The 24,890-nt window shown below is 27.9% G+C and overlaps 1 pseudogene; it reads right to left on the bottom strand.

Moving 5' to 3' along the window:
• The window catches only part of LOC136980820 (cell adhesion molecule Dscam1-like), a 146,586-nt pseudogene that overhangs the window by 72,268 nt on the left and 49,428 nt on the right, over positions 1-24,890 (bottom strand).

Below are 24,890 nucleotides of genomic sequence, written 5' to 3' on the forward strand. Positions count from 1 at the left end.
ACTGAAAACTGGTAGTTGGTCGCGAGTTCGCGCTTAACCAACGAGCTGAATACGAGTTTTCTGGGTTTTCTTCACGTGTCTAACATCTAAATAGGGGCCATTTTCATGTAGAAAGTCCTCCCGGGAAAAATACCCATTTGGCAGATCGCCCATGTGTTGCGTTGCCTTATTTCCATCAATTTAATCCAATTCAAAACGGTATATAGGATCAGAATATAGTGTTTATGATAGATAATTTAACTTTTACAATAGATTCTAACGTACTTAATCATAAATAAATCGATATGTTGTGTAATTATCATGATATATTTATAGTGGAGAAAGAAAAGCACCTTACAAAGCCTACTGTTCTGGGGATACGAGATCGAATTCGAGCGAGCAATTCGAAGAATTTTTCAGGGTATAGTCTTGTCCCTCTTTACCAAATTACCCCGTTGTGGTCCTGATCGAACCCATGGTTCTTGGTATTTTTATTTTTTAAAAAACGATCTGTAAATTCTAATTTCTAAATTTTATTTTTATGTAAAAATATAAACTTTTAGTGACCTTTATGGATTAATATTTCAACATTTTTCAAAAACATAAATTCGTACAAATGCATTAACATCATACAATAATAATATTTATTTTTTCAATATTTTCACAGAAATGTTATTACTTTAAGTTACTGAAATTCAACGTAAGAGAAATTCTTAAATGTTTAATTTTCAAGATACATTATGCGCCATTTTGTAAATTTTTTCCTCCGTAGTTCCCAATTTACGAAACATTTCATAGTTTCATCTTCTGAAATATTTTTCAAAGAAAATATTCGCACCGAAGGAGAGAGAATGGCATGAATTGTATAGTGGAGAAAGAAAACTGTGTGTCGACAATGCAATTTAAAAAGCTAAACGATGAAATATTCATGTCAAACTGAGTCGTGCTTACTAGATTTACGTATGTGCTTTCTGCGAGCATTAATTTTTCAAATATAAGGCGAATGGTATATATATGTTGCGTTTAAATATAGAATAACAAAAGAATTCTAGTTTTTTTTTCTAGTACTAAAGAGATAACCAGGAGCAGGAAAGGTTGAACGACAGTACAGAGTTGATTTATGTGATTGGTTTATTATAACAATGCAATATGAAGATTTTATATAATTGTTTTTTGAAAAATCCCGATAAAAATTTCAAGTAATCTTAGCACGATTAATAGAGAGAATGATTTTTGCAATAAAAATAATTTTTATTGGTTTTTTTTTCTAGTTGAAGTACGTTTTCTGAATGTAGGAGGAGAGAATAGCTCTCATTTCCTGATCTCTGGCTGCTTACTCTAAAAAAATTGCTCCATCTCTAAATTTTATGACTTCTATACGGCACTTATGTAATGTTTGAAAATATTTATGTATTTTCAAATTTTTTATAATTTTTTTTTTTATATTTAACTTCCATTTATTTAAGTTAAGGATGCCGAATAACTACGAGTGCTTCAACGTAAATCGAAATTTTATAAACTTTTTACTAGTTTTTAAATTTATCTTAAATATAAAAGGTGTTTAAACTGTAAGGATGTTTCTTAATTAATTATATAAGATTTTCCCTATCAAAAAATTAAAGCAGGGCCATTTATCCGATCCTAAATTTACAGGACATCAAAACCATTGTTACTGTCCACCATTTGCTGAATGTATAAAACTATTAAACACTAGTCGAGGGTTCGCACCTAATCGATACGCTGCCACGTGGAGTTTTCCAGGTTTTCCTCACATATCTAGCATCTAAATAGAGGCCAGTTTCTCATAGAAAATCCTCTCAAGAAGCATCTCCTCTAGCAAATCGCTCATAGGTTACGTTGCCAATCCCATCAAACCATTTGTTACAAATTATTCATTCCATTGTATTTGTTGTGTATAAAAAGAAAGCATTTACTTTCCAAAAAATATGATACAGAGTTTTTTAAATTCTATTTTTAATATGCGGTGGCCTCAAGAGGGTAAGTAATGTATAGTCTCTGATGACTACTGAGAGGCCCTAGATTTTATTGGTTTTACTGGTACTTGAATCAGTAACTAGGATGATAAGTATAATTATTGTTTATAGTTGATCTCTGTGGAACTAAGTGCTGTAGTAGGAAATAAGTCGAAATTAGCTCGTTAAATATATTGGATTGAAATAGATTTGTCTCAAAAGCACATTAAATAGCACATGTGGGAAATTTCAACATTATGCGAATGTAAATATGAAACTGTTTTAAAACTTATTTAGATAATACAATAAATATTTTCGCTTATACGAAATATATATTATGATCTTATAAATAATTTACAGATTAAAATACTGTGCTTAAATTATTTATTCGATTGGATCTGTCGAGATTTTTTTAAAATCAAAACTAAGAAGAGTAGTAAACAAAACAATTATAATTATACTAATTTGACATAATATAATCAAATTTAATTAAATTAACTTATATAAAATTGGGCCCTATAACCTGGTGGCTAGCGACTTTAGGGGTGCAATCGATTTATCTGGGGGGACTATAAATTGCTAAGGGTCATTTAGAGGTAAATAAAATCATTTAAATTACATTTATGTTTAATAAAAAAAACATCTTTAATTCCTAATTTGTAATTTATAATTATTTTGTATCAGTGTAACAGGGATCGACAATTAAATCTAATTTTAGAAAGGGGTCAGCAAACAAAAGAAAAAAAAAATTAAGGTCTAATCATTCGAATAAAAAACTAAATTTAATTAAATAATATTCAGGAAAAAATAGCAATTATTAATTTAAAATTATATTAAAAAATCTCTTTTAAAAATACCTGTAATAATTTTTTTTATTAATTATTGTATCATATAATAAAACGAAGACCTTTTCAAATTAAAAATATATAGACCTATATATATATTTTATTCTGATAAATTTTTGAATTATTTAAAAATTTTTCCATATCTTTGATGTTGATGATCTAAAAATTTCTTATTAATGTATTACTACATTTTCAGAAAGATCATTTTTAGAATGATGGAGAAAGTATTTGAAATTAAAGTGATAAATTTTTAAAATAAAGAAGGAAAAAATATCTAGTTTAGTTAGTATTTTAAAAATTTCACTTTGCTTAATGGATATTTGAGTACAGTTCACGTAGGTAAAAACTAGTTAGCTTTAAGATAAATTGAAGAGAATTAAATCTACTAATGAAAAATATGCCCATTTAGAACTATATATTTTCTAAAAAATTACTAAAAAAATTTCTAGAATATTACTTTTACTTAAAAGTTAAAAATATTTTTACTTTTTAAATATTAATTTAAAAAAAAAAAAATCTATTGGCACGTTACACCTTTAAAAATATAAGAGAAATATTATAAACAGAAAATAAAGAGCAATAGACCAAGTGGAAAAACCTAGAAAAAAGATGGAGAAATCGGATTAAAGAGGATTTGGATAGGATTGGAAGAGACTGCAAGATGATACATGAAGAAGATTGTAGGAAGAAAGGAATACTTTTACTGGCATGACTCAACGAAATGTAAAACAGGAGCGTAGATATGACGATAAATATGTAGAAATTATTAATTTTTTTTAGATTTATGCGTTTAATTTCTGTTTAAAATATATTTAATATTAACTCAATTGCAATTTATTATAAACTAGAATGTACTTTATCATATTTTAAATGTCAAAATTCTTATCTAACAGATATAAGATGAGTCTTTATTAGAAAATATCATTTTAATTATAATAATTAATTAAGTACTACTGCTAACATTATTATTTACAGATTATATAATGTTTTAGTGGTTTGCGTAAACAATTAATTTATATTTTGTACTTTTATCTTATGATAAACGATGATCCAGTCTGTTACTCCCCCTGTAAGAGGATGTAATCCTCAAGTAATAAAAACGTTTATTACGTTAAAACGCTTAAAAAATTGAATTATTTTTGATTAAAAGTGAAACTATAAATTATTATAATAAATTAAAAATTTGTATAGGAAATAAAATTAATTAAATAATTCTACCGAGGGGTTGTCTTATGTTCAGTGTTTAGTCATGGTTAAAAAGATGTTTATAACTATTGAGAAAGATGCCGTAATTCAAAAACTATTGATTAAATCAACAAAAATTTTCTGTTTTACTAATCAATAATACAGGAATAGCATCCCTTTCTAATAATTTTAGTTAATTAAAAGCAGTTTCGTTCTTAATATCATAAGTAAATTTCGCATATGTCTATAATTTATTATATAATTTATTAGAGTATTCATATTTGTTCAATAATAATCGAACAAATATGATGAATACTCTACTTTAAGAGAATTTTAAAGGTCTTTTCTCATAATTTCTTGAAAATTTATGGATATAAGCAACCACAACTCTTTGTTATTCTCCATATAAATATAATTTTATATTAATATATATTATTTTAAAAGAAATAAATAAATAGCCCCAAACTGTATATAAAAATTATATACAAGCACTTAATTTTATACCAAAATTGTTTGTCTTCTTCTATGATTTATACTTAAAAAAATAAATAAAAATTTATTGTACTTCAAATAAATTTATTACGCTGCATTATATTTCTATCTTATATTTTACATATATTATACATAAACATATACAATTTGGTTGTAAATTTAACTAAAATTATATAAAACGAATACAGTGTAAACTATTATTTTACTATAATTTACATATATATTATCTTTTAAATTGGAATTTTAGTAAACATATTTTTATTTTAGAATTTTAAATTATAGAGGAAGATGTGCGGTGCAAACAACTCCTATGTAAAGGAGATGAAGAAGTACAGTACATACGAAGTAATGATAGTAGTCTCTATCTTAATGGAAATGTACTTTAACGATTGTTCTAATGATTTTGCGCTCTGTTGATCGTTTATTCGTTCCTATTAAAATGATGATAATCAAATTTTTTAATGTTAAATTATCTAAATTAGTGGTAGTTAAAATGTAGAAAATTATATCGAGTAAGAAACTAATTATTGGAAAAAATTAAAATCAAATTCATTTTTATATAGAAGATTTAACACAGAAACATCATATTTTGCTGCAATATATATATACAGTAGAGCGTCGATAAGTGGAACGTCGGTAAGTGGAATGGCCGGAAAGTGGAACGATTTTCAGTCGGACTGTGTCGTGCTGAATCGAATGTTTTTGATAATAAATTTACTTCTAAAGTATAATTTTCATGTTTTTTATATTCTTTAATATATTTATTTTGTTTGTACAAAATGCAGAAATAATTTTTAACGATACGATAGCCTCGATGATTATTATAAAAATTTTCGTTAGGCTTAAAATCGACGAAAATTCAACACGAAGCGACACGCAACGGAGAAAAATTTGAACATCGGACGGGTTAATGTATTTTTTCGTACAAAGTCGGAAACTGGAACAAATCATTAACTGGAAGGACCCCAGTCCCCAATTGGTTCCACTTATCGACGCTCTACTGTATATATATAAATTTAACAGATTTTTCATTAACTTTTTTAATATTTTAATCTTATTTTTTATATTAAAAATATAAATATAAAAAGCATTTTATATATTTATTTACAATAAGATACGATATATTTTATTTACAATATTTACCAGTAAGACATTTTGTTGTTGTTGTTTTATTTTATAATGGATCAGGCATTCTTCGTCAACAATAAATAAATAAATATAAATTCATGCACTAAGGAATGTAATCAAATTAAATTATTACTAATTTGTAAAATTACGTAAAATTACGTAATAATCTCATTACTCCTTCCTCTTATTTGATTTTTCTTTTTTTTTTTAACTCGTTCCTTTCTTATGGGCACTTAAAGGAACTTTATATCAATTGTTGATTCGGCCAGGCCCATATGGTGCGCCGATTGGTGAAGGATGGGGCCCAACGTATCAGAAACGAATCACCCCCAAAAATTATGGGATTTCTTGACCCCAACCGAATTTGTTCCCGGACCCTCCAGACAGACGGGTTGACACCCTTAATCGCTCGATTTTTAAATTATTAATTTGTTTTATTTGTCTTTAGTATTATTAATATTAAGAAAATCGTAAGGATAAAACAGTATAAATTAAAACAGACATTACGACATCAATTCTAGCGCTTGTAGCGTGTAACAAAGGGGGGGGTAAGGGCATGTAAAGAGTTAAGATTCATTTGTTTACAATATTATACATATTATACGAGTATTTATTCTTAAAAAATGAATCAGAATTTTGAGTTCTATAAAATTTTTAGCAACTGTTCCAATTATCCAATTATAAATTAAGTAAATTATAAACGTCTTCCTATCATCAGCGTTAATTTTAGTTCATATCATTACATCTAACAATTATTGAAATAATGTGGTGGAAAGTTTGGCATTCAACCAAATTCACAATCTGTTCTTCTCACTTCCTATAACTTACGTCAACGTAAATGAACTGAAATTTTACTTTTTTTTAAAAAAAGAAGATTAAGGCAATTTACAGCACGACTAATAAATATTAAATTACTTGCAATAAACACATTTTTAATGTAGTTACTGCAAGACAAAACAGTATTTTTTTTAGTATTATTCTGTTTTAAAAGTGCAGTACATGAATTACAGTAAAAGAATTAGATTCATGAATCTTTTTAAAATGATTTATGTATGTTAAAATAGTAAATTTAATTAAATAATCGAAAGAAATTTATTTAAATATATTTATAAATTGGAAAAATAAATTTACCTGTAGCAATGTTGGATACAATTGATATTCCATCTTGTCTTTCCCATGTTGTTACAATTACATAATCTCTAACATAACTCGGTACCTGACATCTTAAAACAGCTGTATTTCCTCGAATGACGAATTCGTCGTATACTTGAACTTGATACTGCTGTTGTACCACTATAAAAAAAAATTCAAAATTATTTAAAATCTAAAACTTTTGATTCTTAAAAAATTAAATAATTAAATATAACAAGATGTAAATACGTAGAAAATGGCCGAAGAAGATGCCCATTGAACAAATTAACAGTTAAATCTCTTAAGTGAAACTGGAAGCTTACAATAGCCTAAGGGATGAGAAGAATTAAGGTTTTTTTTTTTTAAGATTTAAAAGCATCCTTTTTAAGGTTATTGCTTAAGGATAGAAAAGTAGACTTCCCCCTCCGAACGAGATAACTTTTAAGAAAGTTTTATTTAAAAAAATCTAGATTAATAGAGTAATGATAAAAGATAAAAGAAAGAAGAATAAAATTCTGTTAAGAAATATATAAGATTAGTTAAAATATATTAAAAAATATCACTCTTCTAAAAATAATTAATTTAAAAATCAACTGGATACGTTTTCGTCCTGTAAATCTTCGTTAAAATGCAATATAAATCTCGCTATTAATGCCATATATTTCGCAAAAGACCGCCTATGCTGAAGACTGAATTTACACATTAAACAGTTATAGCTTAGAGCCACATACTACGAGGATAAAACTTAGGTTTCATACTTTTAAATTTATCATTATTAGAAGAGCCTCTTATATATTCTAACCGAGACCTATAACAAGTCTAAATTTGACCATGGAATGAAGTGGCGTGGAACGATGAGATAAAGCAAACGAAACACATAAGTGATCTACCAAAGGGGAGTGTTTCGCGGAAGGAGGAAACTAGTCCCTATTTAAGTGATAAACACATATATAATCCCGGAACACTGGTCGTTCGAACCCACGACCAGTGTTCAGTGATTTTAAAGGATCGCTTAGCCAGTGGTGTGCAGTTTTTTCCGATTATCTCAGCTTATTCTTTATAAAATAAAGCTTTATAACCTTAGTTATTGCAAAAATTAAGTAGAATTTCGATCAATATTGTAATTCTTATAACTTATATATAAATTGTAAATTATAATATATTAAAATCGATGATATAAGAACGAATTGGATTTATCTATCTGAAAAATGATTAGATTTTTGATATAAAATTTTAAAAAATTCTCAAGTGTAAATGATTGCTATGAACTGATAAAATGTCAATAAATTTGATTAATATATGTAAATTATAGCTTAATATAGTTTCATAAAAAATCTAATAATTGAATTTTAATTTAACTTTTTCTTTAAGGAAAAAAAAAATTTAAATGATATACATTAAGGGGAAAAAAATGAATAATGTATAGATTTTATTGGTATTAAAATAAAATTTTTAAAGTAGAAATTCGCTTTAAATATTACGAGAATTTGAAATATAAGGCTATAACCTTATAAATAAAAGTAAAATAATAAAAAGTGAAGTAAGAAAATCATCGGAATCGACCAAAAATTCAAAGAAAATAGAATTAGTATAATTTTTCACTTGGGAAGTTGATTGATATCAATAGATAACATGTAATACTGCTTTTCAGCCGTGAAATTAAAGACGTGATCTCCCATATGAGAAGAAAATGAGTATCAGAAAGATCCTTCTCTTTTGTAAGGCTTTAAGATCTATCTTTCAAATTCGAATGTTAAACGGTTGATTAAATATCCTCTAAACTATAAAATATTTTTTTCCTCCAAAAGAAAAAAAATATAGCCATTTGGGATGATCATCGAAATATTTTATAGTTTGAGGAATTAACTGAGATGAAAACCAAAATATAAAACAAAATTTAAATCATAATCGTTCGGTTTTCCTCTTGGTTTTATTTAAACCGAATGATAAATAATTCATAAATTCTGAAGCTGCTGAATGGGAAAATATTCTCAGAAATGTAATAGATGAGCAGAAAAATAAGAAAAAAATTATGACACTTAACCACAATTTTTTTATATGATTATATTAAAGTTTATTTATTACTCAGTGATTTGAATCGCAAGTTTCTAGTGATTCAAGTCTTTAATTTATATGGTTTTAGATCGAATTCTTTACTATAATATACTATTAATGCTTCGCTTTTAAGACTTTAATGCTGAATTGTTGTTCCAAATATTTCTTTTCTTCAAAACACAAAATTCTTTTAAAAAGTAAAGGCAAAGTCAATATCCATTGAAGAAATTAACCATAGACAAACAAACAACTCGCATATTCTGATGAGAATTATAAACTCTTTACAGTACGGATTCAAAGTAAATTATTAAAATATAAATATTCATTATTTATAAAACATTACAACAAGTGATTTAGTTAAATATTTAGAAGCTGCCATGAAAAAAAAGCGAGAAAAATCAAAGAATTTTTATCTTCAATGCCATCATTTGAAAAAAGAAACTCCCTCCTCGTATCATTAAGAAAAGAAAGAAAAAAACCAAGTTTGGTTCAAGAAATACTGGTTTATTACCCAAAACTTTATGAGATATAAAAATATGATTTTTTTTTATTTCCCCCTTCCCGTTTTAATTAAATTAAATAATTACAAGAGAGTGGGAAGGAAGCAGAGCAATATATATTTCCGACATTAATTCATTTCGGAGAGAGAATGAAGAAGAATCGATGCAAAGATTATTTGGGGGGAAAGAAATCCAACAGAAGCAATGGTCAATAGCAGATGCCAACGACATCCAACAGAATAATTTAATTGGTTTTAGATTGAATTGATATACCGAAGAAGGAAATTCTATTGGAAATCCGTGAGGCGATAAATTCGACTGTTTAGTTCTGCTTTGGCAAAGAGAAACCATCGCAATTGCTCGGCAATGATCTTCCAACAAGCGTTGTGGATTTGTTCACATCATCCGGTTGCCATGACAACGGCAGATCCTTTCTTATTTTCACACTTTTCTTCACAAATTTTTATTCCCATTTCTAATGTTCTGATGTCGAAATCCATTAAAGACGTCTGTTCTAAATACACGAATTTCACACATTATCGAAATTTTTATGTTTTCTAAAGATTTATATAAAGATTTCTTTCCAACAATCCGACTAGAATTAGTTAAATTCAGCGAAAAGAGAATTTATTTCCAAGCCACGCCATTAATTGCAGTACAGGTTTCAATTTCTAAAAGTACGAGTCAAAAAAATATTAAGGAAATTTCGAATTGGAATTTAGTATATCTTGAATAACGATTTTATATATATTTTACATAGCTTAGTTTCACTTTAGATGCCAAATTTTTGCATTTATATCTCGCGTACATCTGAGGCAAGTGCATTAGAATGAATATTCTCACCGTTATAGAATATATAAAAATTTAAATTCCTCTTTACGTGCAGTAGTAGACTCATATTTAGTGAAAAAAAGAAGAAAAAAAAGATGTTTGTCGTAAAATTTTGAAACTTTTCGAGGTTTACAGATGATTCTTCTTAAAGCTCCGTCTAAGAAAAATTCATGATTCCAGGGATCAAAAGAATTTTCTATGTGAAAGCCATCATCAGAAACGATTATATAAAAGATAATGTTAAGATATATTTTATAAGAACTAAATTATTTATTTATTTTTCTAATAATGATAATATACTGTAAAACCTCGGTCACTGAGGAGAACGTGAATATTTTGTATACATTTTTGTTCAGAAAATGTATAAAAGTTCCTGAAAAAAATGGCATATTTTTAGGGGTGGACGATATCGAAGGTTCGGATGTATTTTATTATAAAGGAGAGATGTGAAATCTAGAAGTTATCAAGTAACAGTATTATTTATTTAAATGTAACACAGTCAAATTTAGTTAACAGAATTTAATTAGTGGAATTAGTTAGTAGAATAAAGCGAGAAACTAACAGAATGAATAAGTTTCATTTTGTTTGCTACAAAGTGAAACTCGACATCAAAAGGAATAAAAGACGAGTTTTTAGCATCAGTAGCAATTTATAGAAAAGAAAACAGAAACAAGAATTTTCTGTAGCTTTCATCAATGAGTAAAACAAAACTCCTTTCAGATTTTTATATGAAATTCCACCCCAAAAAACAACCAAAAAAATTTCAACATTTTTAAAAGTGTATTTTAAATAATTAAAATTTACTTCAACAGAATTTAACATTCAACAGAAATAAATTTAAAATAATGAAATAAATAAGTAAATCGAATGTATATTTAACTGTGACATCGTATAAATATACAATTTTTAATCCTCTTTTAATTTACCTTTAAAAAAAGGAACAACGTGCTTCCGGTCCACTGAAAGTTTGTATATAATAGCATCTGATCTCGATTTCCATCAATGTAATCTGTTCTCGAGATTAACGACGGACAGACGAACGGACAATCAAAATTGCAGCCCAAAAATTGAACCTTCCAATGTAGTTTTCGTCAGATTTAAAATCGAAAATCCTTCTTAAACGATAGAATTTAAGCGAATTAATTGATAACGATACGTTTTGTTGCAGTTTAATGATTATTACAAGACCATAAAAATGTAGATCGATGATATATTTATTTTTAAATTCTTTTCATATAAAATTTACCATTCTTGACGCGTTAAAGCAACTTTTAATTTTTGATCTTAATAAGATCTGTATAGAGAATATTTAATGAAGAATGTCAAGTGTAGTCGCTAGTCGGAAAGAAATTATTCTGTCATATTGACTATTCCTTCGAGAGTTCTCTTGAAATTAAATGGTAATTAATATTTCCTTCGTCTCATATATATATATACATATTTTAAAATTCTTCTTTATTAACTTTAAAAATCTATTTTTTTATAAATAATATGGAAATTATTCAAAAGAATTTTGAGTCGAGGATTTATAAAAATCTCATGTAATTTTACTTTAAACTGATTAGAGTTAATTACATTCTATCAAAGTTGCTATTAAATAAATCAAAAAACTTAGTTATTTTAATTTAATTTTTTGACAGAATTTATAATCTAATATTTAAAAAAATAAAAAAAAATTGAAGAAAAAGCAAAAACACATTTAGGAAATTACAGCTTACGAGAGTCAAAAGCTGCGAAGACATAAATATCGTTAATAGCTATTTATGTTATTTGTTGCTTATTTTCCACGCCAGCACTATTTACAAGTGGCAAGAATGTAATTTCCAAACGATTATTTGCTCGGACGACCGTTGCAGACGGTTCTTCCATTATCCCTCCATCTGAGTTGCTGTAAATCCCTCGACACGGCCTATAAAAATGGCCGGGTTTAGCAGTATACAGCCTCAGGTATACGGGATTGTAAATGGTATGCTGCAAAGAGAAAAATAAATGTGGAATTGTAACAGGTGAGGAGGGAGTTCGCTCGGATAATAATTTTAAAGTGCAGCACGTTTCTCAAATAATCATTTGCTTTTACTGATTCCACATGATATATATATATATTTCATCAATCTAAACAATGAAAATGAAGACGGTCGAGTGCTTAATTTAAATTGCTTAGCTGCCAAAATGGTCCTAACTCTTGTAATTTGCTGTATAATCTTTTTATCTTAATGAAGCATTGCCCGGACATGTGTCCTCTTAGCTCAATTATGACGTCACTTCAGATATTTTACTGGTCAAATTAATAATCATGTCCTATTCCTAATATCATTAATTAAACCCATACGAGGAGGGAGTTTAACAGTAGATAATGAGAAAACACACAGTGTAAAATGTATTTATTTTTAGCTCTAGTTATCTTTATTTGGCTTATTATTTTAAATTTGGCAAAATTCTGACTTTTTTTCTTCTGACATTTATTTCTCCTTTGTTATTTTACGGCCAGGAATAACAAGTGCGTTTAGTGTAATGTAACAGAATACTTTCATTATTATTTTACGCTTCATTTAATATATTTTTGTGCTTTGTTTATATTTGAATGTTTTGTTATTCGATAAATATAACATAAAACAAAACTATTTGTCATTTATTCAGCAAATTCTTTAGGCTTTTGTTCGTTTTATCAGCTAAAAGCCAATGAAAAAGAACACTGGGTCAATAAAATTTACTTGTTTTGTATCATCGACTAAAAGCTTGTAACAAAAATTCTTAAAGTAAATACTAAAAATGTAACTTTAAAATCGTAAAATAAAAAATTATAAAGTTAAAAAATGTGCGGCTAATTTGTGAGAAATAACAATCAAACTTCGATTTAGCGCCTCTTAAACTGGAAATAAATCGAGTACGTCGCTAAATTGAGGTGCCTCAAATACTCGTTTGAACTTTGAGAATTTGACAGACGATATAATTATTATCATCTGCTAATTTGTAAGAAATAACAATTGAAATTTCGATTTATCGCATCCATTTATTCGCTAAATTGAGGTATATACTTTCGGACTGAAGTTTGAGAGTTTGAAAGTCATGTTATCACCAAATCAGCTTGAAAAATATACAAACATATACTTGTTTGCGGTACTTCACTTTAGCGATAAACTCGATTTAGTGCCATTTTCAAAATGGCGAACAAATGATGGGGCTGAATCGAAGTCTGGCTGTTGTGTAAAATCATACATAATGAAGAATACTAAAGGTATTTACTATTTATGGTGAAGTTCCGTTAACAAGAGGGGCGTTATTTAGAAGGTCACTATATTGAGATTCGATTGTGTTTATAAAGAAAATAAAACAGAATTTCTTATTTTAATAGTAAATATATTTAATATACAAACTAAATTCACAAGTAAAGTATGATAGTAAATTATTATATTCAGAAATGATATCTACGGATAAAGTTCTTCATTGCGTGAACGATTACATGAAAGTTTCGAGTTTTATGATATTTCTAGAAGAATTTTCTCTTCAAATATTTTATTATTCGATTAGAAAGATATTCTAGTAATTTATAGAAAGAGATATATCAACGTTCTTAACTGATTTGATATTCAATTTTATAATAATAGAGCTACTTGAATTTCATCCATTTATTGACTGATTTAAAATCTCATAAAGAATGATTAAAAAAATCTCTTAAAATTTCAAGAAAATGTAGAAGAATACTTCTATTCAATAGCAAAAATATCGTAAAAATTAAAGCACATTTCACTCAATAAAAAAGACTGTTTTTACTTTTCCGGCTGTTATATCCATTATAAATATAGCACAGGGAAAGTATGGCGATCGGTCAAAAAATGACCACAAGATTCATACATTTTTGGACTCAGGGCAGCTTGAAATGTCAAAAAATACCAAAAAAAGTTGGGGATTTTTTAATACATGTATTGAAGTTAATCTATGTGTGTGTATGAGTCTAGAGGCACGATGTTTTCGCCCATTTTAAAGCTTAATAATTCCTGTGCCTTTTATCGAAAATTTATAAAAATTTTTAAGGAAGATTTGTGTATTAAGGAGAAATGTTTCTAGAAGTTTTTGTTAAAATTGGATCATTAGTTCGAGAGATATGGCCCCACTCCCTTAATATCTCCCGAACTAGTAGGTAGACTTAAAGGCATTGGTAACAATTAGTAAGGATGAAAACAAGTAAAAATTGCCGGGAAAGTTCAGCAAAAACGTGGCCAGCTTTTATTAACTCATATAAAATTTCATATGAAATTATATATATATATATATATATATATATATATAAGTCATTAAATATTAAGATTTAGAAAAAATTTAGAAAAATTCTTCGTATCCAATCGCAGAATTTCCTAAAGATAAAAGTATATTTGACTCAATAGAAATAGAAGTTATTTTTATTTTTATTGCTTTTCACTTTCTAAGTATAAAAATAGAAATTTAGTTTTAACCGTAACAAATTTAACAGATTCGAATAAATTGATATTACCACATAAAAAAAGCCAAAAAAAAACAGAGAAAAAGCACTAAAAACTCGCGAAACCGAATACTTTTTTCACAGTAAACAAATATAAAATTCATGTTCGACGTAACATTTCTACAGATGTTTCTCTTTTTTTAAAAAAAAATATAAAAAAAATGTATATATTTTTTTAAAATTTAAAATAATATATAAAATCAACGATAGCATTATTAAAAGAATATGATAGCAATTTTAAAATATTGTTTTCGGTTATTTTCTATTGAAGATTAAATAACTTATCAGTGCTATCAATCTGAATGCAATTTCCCGATAACAACGTTTCTCGTTATTCTTATAGAATTTGATTGTTCCCTCATCTTCGATTTCATCACATTTACTTTTTTATATGCACATAATGAACATTAATTCGATCCATTTAGATCAAAATAGATACAAAAAATATTATATTCCATTCTTTCTTATATATTAAGTAATTTTATGAATTTTTTTATGGAGCCTTCACTTATTTCTTCGAATTATTTAAGCATTCTTTGTTGTATAACTCTAAGAAACAATATAGTAAAGCAGTCCGGATCACCAACTACGTACGCGAGGGGCTCCCGGATCTCATAGGGCGCCGCATCTCTTCAATATAAACGTATGTATTTAACAGTGGCTCGTAATAGCTTTATGGGGCCCTGGCAAATTTGAATAAGGAGGCTCATGTACAGTGTTGACTTCAGACATTTTTCTTCGGGGGAATTTTTTGTGGTAAATCCTCCGGTATCCTCATATTCGTTTCTTTAACTTTCTTTTCCTCAGGAGGATTTTAAGTTCTGCGCCACACTGGCAATCTAGGGTCCCCCTGTATGGTGCCAAATTTAAATTTCGATATTCTTACAACAGTAATAAGTTTATAAAAGATTGGTTTGGGCCCCCTGTTGGTGGGATCTTCAGGAAATTGCTCCAAAAATAACGCATTATTTGTATTTAATATCCCATAAAAATTTCTTTCAAAATTAATTTTTTTTTTAATTTTCAAAACAATAATAAAAACAAAAAAATAATATAAAAAATAAATAATAATACTCTAAAATTAAGTAGTGGGCTCCCCCTTTTCAGAACTTAGGGCCCTGGAAGATAGAATGGAAGATCTCAATCTACCATTGTACATAAGGTTAACTGATGTTAAAATTTATAATTTTAAACAATATTTTTTCTAATTATTTCTGTTTTAAATGGAAGAGGAAACTCTAGAAGAGCGTATAAAATATAGCATATGATAAAAAAATCAATTACTTGTTTTTTTTCATCAAAAGGAAGAGTATGAGGCCGAATTAAAGTTGTTTTTTTGTATGTTTTTCTCATTTTTTTCTGTCATTACTCGTCTCTTATACCCAACTAACAATTGTAATAGGAAGCAATTTGATACAGTTTGCGATTTAAAAATAAATACCGCTATGTAATTTATCGACAATTTGTCGGTAGAAGTAATCCTGCTGCGACGCTGTTCCACTTTATTCAATGACCTTTCTCCCTGTTATGATCTTTAGCCATAATGTCTACATGAATGTAGAAGTTCCAAATTCAACTTGGCTGAAGGACACGAATTTTTCCTATGAATATAAATAAATTGCTTTGAAAATGTTACTGAAAACTTTCGAATGCTCTTACATTTCCTTTTGTGAATTATATTTCTATTATTAAGTTATTTAAATAGAAAGAAATTTTTCAATGTAAATAAAAGCCAAGTAAAAGAAAAAAAATAGATTAAGTAAAAAATATTACTTGTGAAATTAATAAAAATTTTTCTTGTTTTCTTTTTAATAATTAAAATAATAGAGGTAGGCCCCTATAACCGATTAAATCGATTTTGTTGCTTCTCTCGTTAAGGCCTGACTATAATTCAAAAATAGTTATAAAATTAAAAAAGAAATATTTACTAATATTTTTATTATTTATTTAATCATTTCTATAACATCGTTTCAATGCAGAGCTGCAATTTTTTTTTTATTTTTAAGATTAAAATTTTAATTTTAAAAATTAAAACTTGCAGCCCGGCATTGAGAATATATTTATTCTTAAAAATTACGTTATAATTAATTGGGGTCTCCTGCCATATCTGGTCTCGATTTTCATCAATCTAACTCAGTTCTCGAGGTTAAAGAAGGACGGATAGACGAACAGACAGACGACAGTTGGAATATATAGATTTGCAATTTGAAAAAAATTGAAGATCTATAAGTTCCCACTGTTGTCCGTTCTTCCATTGTCTGTTTAATCTCAAGAATAATGTTGATAGTTGAAAGTCAAGACCAAGTATGGAAGCAATAGGGGTAGAGGACCCCGATTAACTATATATGAACATCTAATTCAAGCTGGAACTCACGTCATTTCAATTCAAATATTTTCCCCTTAAGAGTGTTAGATAGATGACTGGCACGACTCTACTGTTAAAGGAAAAGTATGATGTACAGGGGCAAGCCACTACTAATTTGAGGTGGAAAGCATATATTTTAAATTAAATAAATTAAAAATGTGATTAAAAATTTCATCCCGGCATTGTGACGTTGTCACTATAATTAATTGCTCGGTTGAATATGAATTCTTATCAATAGAATTTTTTATGTTTCTATTAAACCTGTAAATATAAGAAAGGTTTAAGCAGTGGATATTTTGTTTCATTAAAAAGTAAAGTAAAACAGATTTTATTGTAGGATTCATTGTAGATATTTTGATCATAAACATTGCTTAAATTCGCTTGGAAGTGTTGGATTAATGCCAATATGAATTGAAATAGTTTCTCTTCTGTTCCATTGTAGAAAAAAAATTCATTGTTTATTAATTATTATATACAATACTTAATTTAATTATTTTATTGTAAATGTATAAATGTAATTCATTAAAGTGAATGGCTAAAAGAAAAATTTTACATACTTGGAAATTAAATGAAATCTTAAAAACTTGTAAGTTATAACTTTAATAAATCCTTAACTACTTTAGAAATATAACATTTTTATCTATAAATGTTTATTAATGATTTAAAATATTCCTGTTGTATATAAAATAGTATACGATCGAATTACATAAAAAATATAATCAAGAAAAATTTCTTAACATATAAACAGAATATAGAGAAAAATTCATTCCTTTAAAAAGGCACTTTTCTGATCTATTTTTACTTACATCGGCGATACTCAACCTGTGGTCCGCGGACTTTGAAAGTCCTCACTGCCATACGAAAGTGTCGAGATTTCTATTGATAATTATTCATATTTAAAATTATTTAATTGCCATTACAATAAAATACAAAGTTACACATTAATAAATGTGCAAAAACATAGAAGTTCAAAGTCGGATTTGCACGTAAGCTAAACAAGCAATTAGTTTAGGGCCAACGGCATAACTAAGGAAGTGAAGATGAGCTCTGAGTGCCAAGTTGGAGTGCCAAAACGAACCCGTAGAATTTCTTTGTAATTAACTTGAATCAGGCGCTATGTATGAGATTTGCCTCGGACGCTAAAACTGCCCTGCTTACCGCCTCGTATTTAGGAGTGTCTGTAGCTTAGACCCTCAAATTTTTACATGTATCATTTTGGTGGAGGGTCCCCCTCCACCAAAAAACCCCTGCTATATATTATATCTTAGAGCCATAAGTTTAAGTCTAGTCCTGAAGAGTATAAATACAGGTAAAATATTCGGATGATACTTCGATAATTCCAATTTCTAAGGCTCTAAATTGAGAAAAATTCGACAATTTTTTAAATAAAAAGAAAATCTTGCAACTTAAAAAGGCTGCGAATCGTTAGATCATATTGCAAAATTTATTACAATTAATTTAAAAATAATATTTTTAAATATAAATAAATAAATATTTCGATTAGAATTTTGAACTCAGCATTAAAGTTTATTAATTGATGCAGAATGTATATATATATATATAATTTATTGTAATAAAGGCAAGCCTTGTTACATGGGAGGATACAATATTCTCTTACCACATCAATTACTAATTGATGCAGAATATCGTCATCATCTTTTCTCAATATTTTGAAGAAAATATAAAATAATTTGTGTTATAAAATTTTATGATTTTTCATATTTTCCATTAAATAAATAATTTAAATCGAATATTTTTGCTTATAAAAAATTATTCGAAATTAATTCATGAATATTTTACATTTTATTGATTTTATATGAAAATTTTCATCTTTGCTAAATGATAAATTTCGTTGATGTTCATAACTTTATCAACATTTATTGTTTTCCATTAGTATGTATTCCGCCTGTTTGTTTGTCTGTACAAACTTTAACTCGTCACTAATACGCCTAAGTGATTCGTGTTTTTATATTTGTTTTAATATTCAAGAGTAAACATTATGTCGAAACGTGCTTTGTGTGTTATTTTTTAAAATATTGTCGTATCAAACTGAAAGTTTAGAAACTTCTAGTTTAATTTCACACATAAGCTATAGAAATTATTTTGTTTAAGGAAATGTTGAAATAAAATATCGATTGTTCCAATTTTTGACATTATATTTAAAACTTTCAATTAAATTTGGGTAAATTCCTCTTCGAATATTATCAATAATTTTCCTAATTGTAATTCTCCTACTCAATAAGCACTAAGAGGGCATGTTATAATACCCATTCTGAATTCAGTATGGGGGCCGAATGCCAAGAGAAGGAGCCTAACATAACCGAGTCGATAGACCCATGAAAATTTAAGATTTTTCTTGAGTAAATTGGCCTGGACTTGAGCCAGGATCCTCCAGAAAAGTAGAATGAAGCGCCACTCGCTAGGCCAGCCGGTTGTCTGATCAAATGTTATTTTAACAAAACTGTCATTACAAAAGGAAAACTAGCAAACACTTAAATTTGCTATCATATTTTAAAATATTTACATTTAAAAAAAATGCATATCAAATTTGTTCTTTAACTGAAAATGCATATTGGAAGCTTAATTTGTGAGCTATTTTTGATTATTGATTATGAACAAATGAACAGAATAATTGGTCAGTTCCTTAAATATTCACATTGTAAGAACTTTTGATGTGATGGTATTTTATTTTCTCATTGTAATGCCCACATTTAAACAAATGTCAGGACGTCTTCTATATTAAATTATCTCAAGAATCATAAATTTTGAAGCACGAATCTGTAAATTAATGAATTTAGGCAAGACATCTTCAAAGTTTTTACTATTAGAAACGCATATTAAACTATACAATTTTATTAAAGATGTATCACGATTTTACCCCTGTACTTAAATATATTACATAATTACAAGCATTACCCATCAATTATCTTACAAAAGAGCATCTAGACGTAGAGATAATTGGATTGAAATTTGAAAAAATTGTAGACCTATAAATTTTCACTGTCGTCCGTCTGTCCGTCCTTCTGTCTTTTCTTGATCTCGAGAACGGAGTTAGGGAGATGAAAATCGAGACCAGATATGGAAATCTTAGGGGCAGAAGGCACCTATCTAGAATTGCAGTTTGCTGGTTTAAAAATTACTTCTAATATCTTTCAAAAAAAATAGTCTAAAGTCTAAATCGATAAGAAGTAATTCAAAGAAAATTCTTAATAAATAAACATTTATAAAATAAGAAATAAAATGAAAGCGAAACTAGAATGGAATGTGTCTTCTATGGATTTGGCCAAATAAAATTGATTTTGCCGATTATGATTCATGAGAAATATTGAAAATGATAATGTGGAAAGAAAAGCATTTATATGGAAAATATTAACATTTCAATCAGATATATTTTCTTAAATTATTCATATTAAAAAATTCTATTAAACCCGAAACAAATGGAATCTATCAAAATTTTAGACGATTAAAATATATATATATAATTTATAAATATATTAATTATATAAATAGAAAATATCCTTTAAATATAGAAAATTTATTATCAATTAAAAAGCTTTCTATATTATATATTAAATAATAAAAAGAAAAGAAAGAAACAATGCATGATGGAATTACATAGACCAGATATAGTCAAGAAAAATTCTTCGACAAACATATCTTACATGTGGAAACTTCAGTAAGAAATTTAATTTGAATGTTTCTGAAGATAAAGGAAAAAATTTCAAATTTTATTATTGATGCGTTGTCATAGCAATACAGAATTTGAGATAAAAGAATGTCTTAAATTTTTATTATATGCCTTTATATATACATATACATATAGGAGTAAGTGTTTACATTTATGATAACATATTGGATAGTTGATTCAACTTAAATCATTTTATGTAGAATATTCAGGTCATCTTATGTAAACAATATGTATTATAGAATTTTTACTTTTATATATATATATATATATATATAATTATACTTATATTTTTTTCGCATTTTATTAGTTTTATATAATAAATGTTTGTATATAATATATGTGTAATCAGACAATAAATAATGGAATGTAATAAAATTGTGTTTGTAATTTAATTATATATCAATTTCTTTGTATTAATTTTCTAAATTAATTCTTTTACAGCAAACTCTCGATTTAGCGCCCATCTAAATTGGCTCTAAATTGATTGCGCGCGCTAAACTGAGGTATTGTACTTCAAACAACAACCTTATCTTAACTGAGATGAGGTGGTTTAAAGCACTCGGATTATCAATTTGGCTATTTAATATTTATTGATACTTTACGAGGGTAGCGCTAAATAGAAAGCTATATCAAAGTTTGACTGTATTAAAGAACCCCTGGAATTATCGACTTGTGTGATTTTCAAGTTCCCAAACTGTAGACGTCATTATATTTATTACACATAAATTTTACTGTTTGATGGGTTTTAATACAGCGTTATATTGCAATTTAAGAAATAAAAATGGTGGCGATGAATTGAGATTCGATGCTAATTAGTTATTTTTCATTGAAAACTACCAAAAACCTAATGAATTTCTATCTAGCTTAACAGTCAATTAAATACAAAACCACCAAACCTCTAAACAAAGATCACTGACAGGAACATTAAAAAATGGCCGCTCTTTGGAGGTTATTTTGCACGAAAAAATACTTTTATAATTTTGATTTCTTTCTAAAGTTTCTTAGAATAATAGATAAAAAAAATCGTTTATTTTTAATTTAAAGCCAACATTAAATTCTTACACGTAGTTTCATTATTTTTATAGTAACATGCAATTCGTAATACAGAATTTAATTAAGTTAATGTAATTAAATGATTCAAGAATTTTACAGACTACAAATGAAAGTAGTGTCGACCAATCATTTAAAATGACACGATTCGACATAAAAAGACGTTTTTATTAAATGTTTCAATGAAGCAAAAAAATTAACCGAAAGCCAAACACTAAATGGTCAATAAAACATTAAACCAATTGAAATAATTACAAAAGAAGTCCATTTTTAAAAAAAGAAGAAATTAAATAGTCCAGCGAGGGTTGTAATTAAGAAAGTAAATTATAAAATATACAGAGTTATTGGCTATTTCATTTTCCTGTATTTTTTAAGACTCAAATTTTTTTATTTCTTGATCACTTTTTATTGTAGGAAAAATGACTGTAACAACAATAATTACGAATATATTTTTCCGAATACGAAGCATTGTTTTAAGGAATAATTACATTAACTCACTGTTTTATTAGCATTATTATCATTAAAAAAATAATAATAATAAGTATATTAAAGTAAGATAATGTTAGAGTTACAGCTCCTTTCATCAGGCTTTATCAGGTCTTAATTTAGAGGCCTTAAAATTTACTTTTTTCATTCTATTTCTTCTATATTAAGATATAACTTTGGCACTAAATCGAGTGTGGGCGCTAAACTAAGGTACTTCAATTTAGTTTTTAACTTTTATTATTTAAAAACTATAATACAAATTTTTAAACAGTGATTTGTTTGTTTCTTTTTTACTAGGGGTCCCAAAAAATACGTTTTAGAAGCTTAATTTTGTCAGTAATATAATATAAACTCGTATATAAGCAGTATATATACTAAAAAAGACGTGTTTGCTGTAATAGAGAGCCATTGCATTTAACATTCATGTCAAATGAAGTTATCTATTATGCTACCAAATACACCAACATAAATTATTTCGTATATACACAAAGAAGAATTCTTAATTTAGAAGATTATTAAGAAGATTAATAGACAAAGCTGTTAGTCATGTTATTTAATTGAGATAAAAATATCTAAAAAATCGTATAAATATTATAATAAGTGATAAGAAATTAAGTATTTCCTCAAACTTTAGGCCTCGGTATTAACTCTTTAATATTGTTAATCCGTTTATATAGAAGAAAGTACTTGTTGAGAACATTATTTAGAAATTTGGAACGGATTTTTCTTTCGAATGGCAAGAAATAATAACCCGATGTCAGCCGTCACTTTTAAAATCCTATTGGCGATTATGAGCTTGGCAACACTATGTCCTGTAACAAATCGAAAGACAAATGGATTCTCGACTTTATACGCCTATGACGTCACGACACGGTAGCACATCGTATTGCTACGGGTCATCATTCCCAAAGCAATTACTTCTAGAAGGGTGGTCGGTGCGAAATTATATCGCTTACGCCAGATAAATCGACCAAATATGTCATTTGTGAAAATGAATTCGAAAGTGAGCCATTTACTCTTCACTCTTATCGGAAAATATTATAACGTAAAAATTAACGGTATTATCTGATGTACAATAAAAGTATCAGACGTGTGTTTACACGCTTATGAAGTTTTAATGCGCTATAATAACGAATAACAGTTAAAGCGAATAGGAATTTCTCCGTATTACCGCGTATAACGCGCATATAAAATATAGAATTATAAGTTTAGAATTTAGTTCGGATGCAGTGGAAGTGGCGAATATTCAACATTACCATATTCGCTCAAACATAATACCGTTATCGTCCCCATGAAAAATACATCAGTTTTCTTAACCTTTAAATCGAAAAGAAATCGATTTTTATGGCGATTTTACCTGTCAAAACTGAACTTTTGCTTGATAACCTTATGTTTTCAAATATTCAAATTGCTTTAATAAAGCGTTTTCTTTTAAAGAATTACATTTGCATACAATTATTAAAGATAATTCGTATTACTTTTTAATGAAAAAAATTACAGAAAAGAAAAGAAAAAAAAGTTTGATTTTTTTTTCTGTTGACCGATTTTGGCCAGTCAGTAAGAGAAAGATGTCCTGTTTGAAACAGGAATTGTAATAAAGACAGACAGCTGACGCATCCGTTAGTACGTCCTAGTCCATGTTTGGCGTTGTGCCAACGACTTCCGATTAAACTTTCAAATGAATGGCGGGAAAAATTCTGTAGGAACTCCGGACGGATTTAGAAGCCAGAGGGATAGAAAAATGCAGACCTTCCTTCGCTCATTACCATATCAATGCATGGAGCAGTCGAATTGGTTCCAAGGGAGGTGTCAAAATAATGGTGCGATTGTCTTAAGTTGAACGACCGGAAGAGTATCTCATCTCTCTACTTAAATTTTTACTTTATATTTTCCGACCTCTTCCGTTATCCGATGTATAATAAAAGCGAATCCTAGTAAACAAATTGTAGTGTTGAGTTATTAGCTTACATAATTTAGTCGTGTAACGAGTATTTTTGATCAGAATCGCTTAATGTTTCATAGAATGTAATTTATATTAAATACTTACTCGAGCTGAAGATTTTGTGGTTTCTCCGTCACGCCACAACACCATCTAGTGTTCGATTTTATTCTGGACGTCACGAACATACGAATCCTGACCACAACACCTGCCATCGACGGAGCGTATACTACAGACCCAAACGCTTCGTTACCAACGAAAGAGCCTCAGTTTGGCAAAGAGGAATTGGACACCGCTTGAGTATCACGCACGGTAACGCTCGATAAAAGTAGCACCTAACACACAACGCAAATTTTCAAGCACAATCTACTTCGCGCGGTGCTTCTGACGTGCAGTGTTTCATATTAAATCTCAAAAAACCCACTTCAACTTTTTCCATTTGACTGCTCTCTCTCTCTTACTCTTTCTCTTTTAGAGTTTTCAAACACGTAAAGTTTTCATTTTTAATTATTTCGATTTACATCCATTAAAACTCTATGGGGCTGTCCTTAAACTACGTCCGCATTTTTCTTGAAATTTTTACTTCCCCTCTCTCTTTTGTCCAAATTCACCCAAGTTTTCTTAACCCCCTCCACTCTTTGTACCTTCAACAATACTCAATCACCCTTTAAATTCAACCCCTCTCCCTTATACGACTTTGTCCGAATTGTCGTAACTTTACCCCCTTTTCCCTCTCTCCCTTCTAGTGTGGACTTCATTTATGGAC

The sequence above is a fragment of the Centruroides vittatus genome, unplaced genomic scaffold, assembly GCF_030686945.1.
Source record: "Centruroides vittatus isolate TY-2023 unplaced genomic scaffold, ASM3068694v2 contig_726, whole genome shotgun sequence".
Classification (NCBI taxonomy): Eukaryota; Metazoa; Arthropoda; class Arachnida; order Scorpiones; family Buthidae; genus Centruroides; species Centruroides vittatus.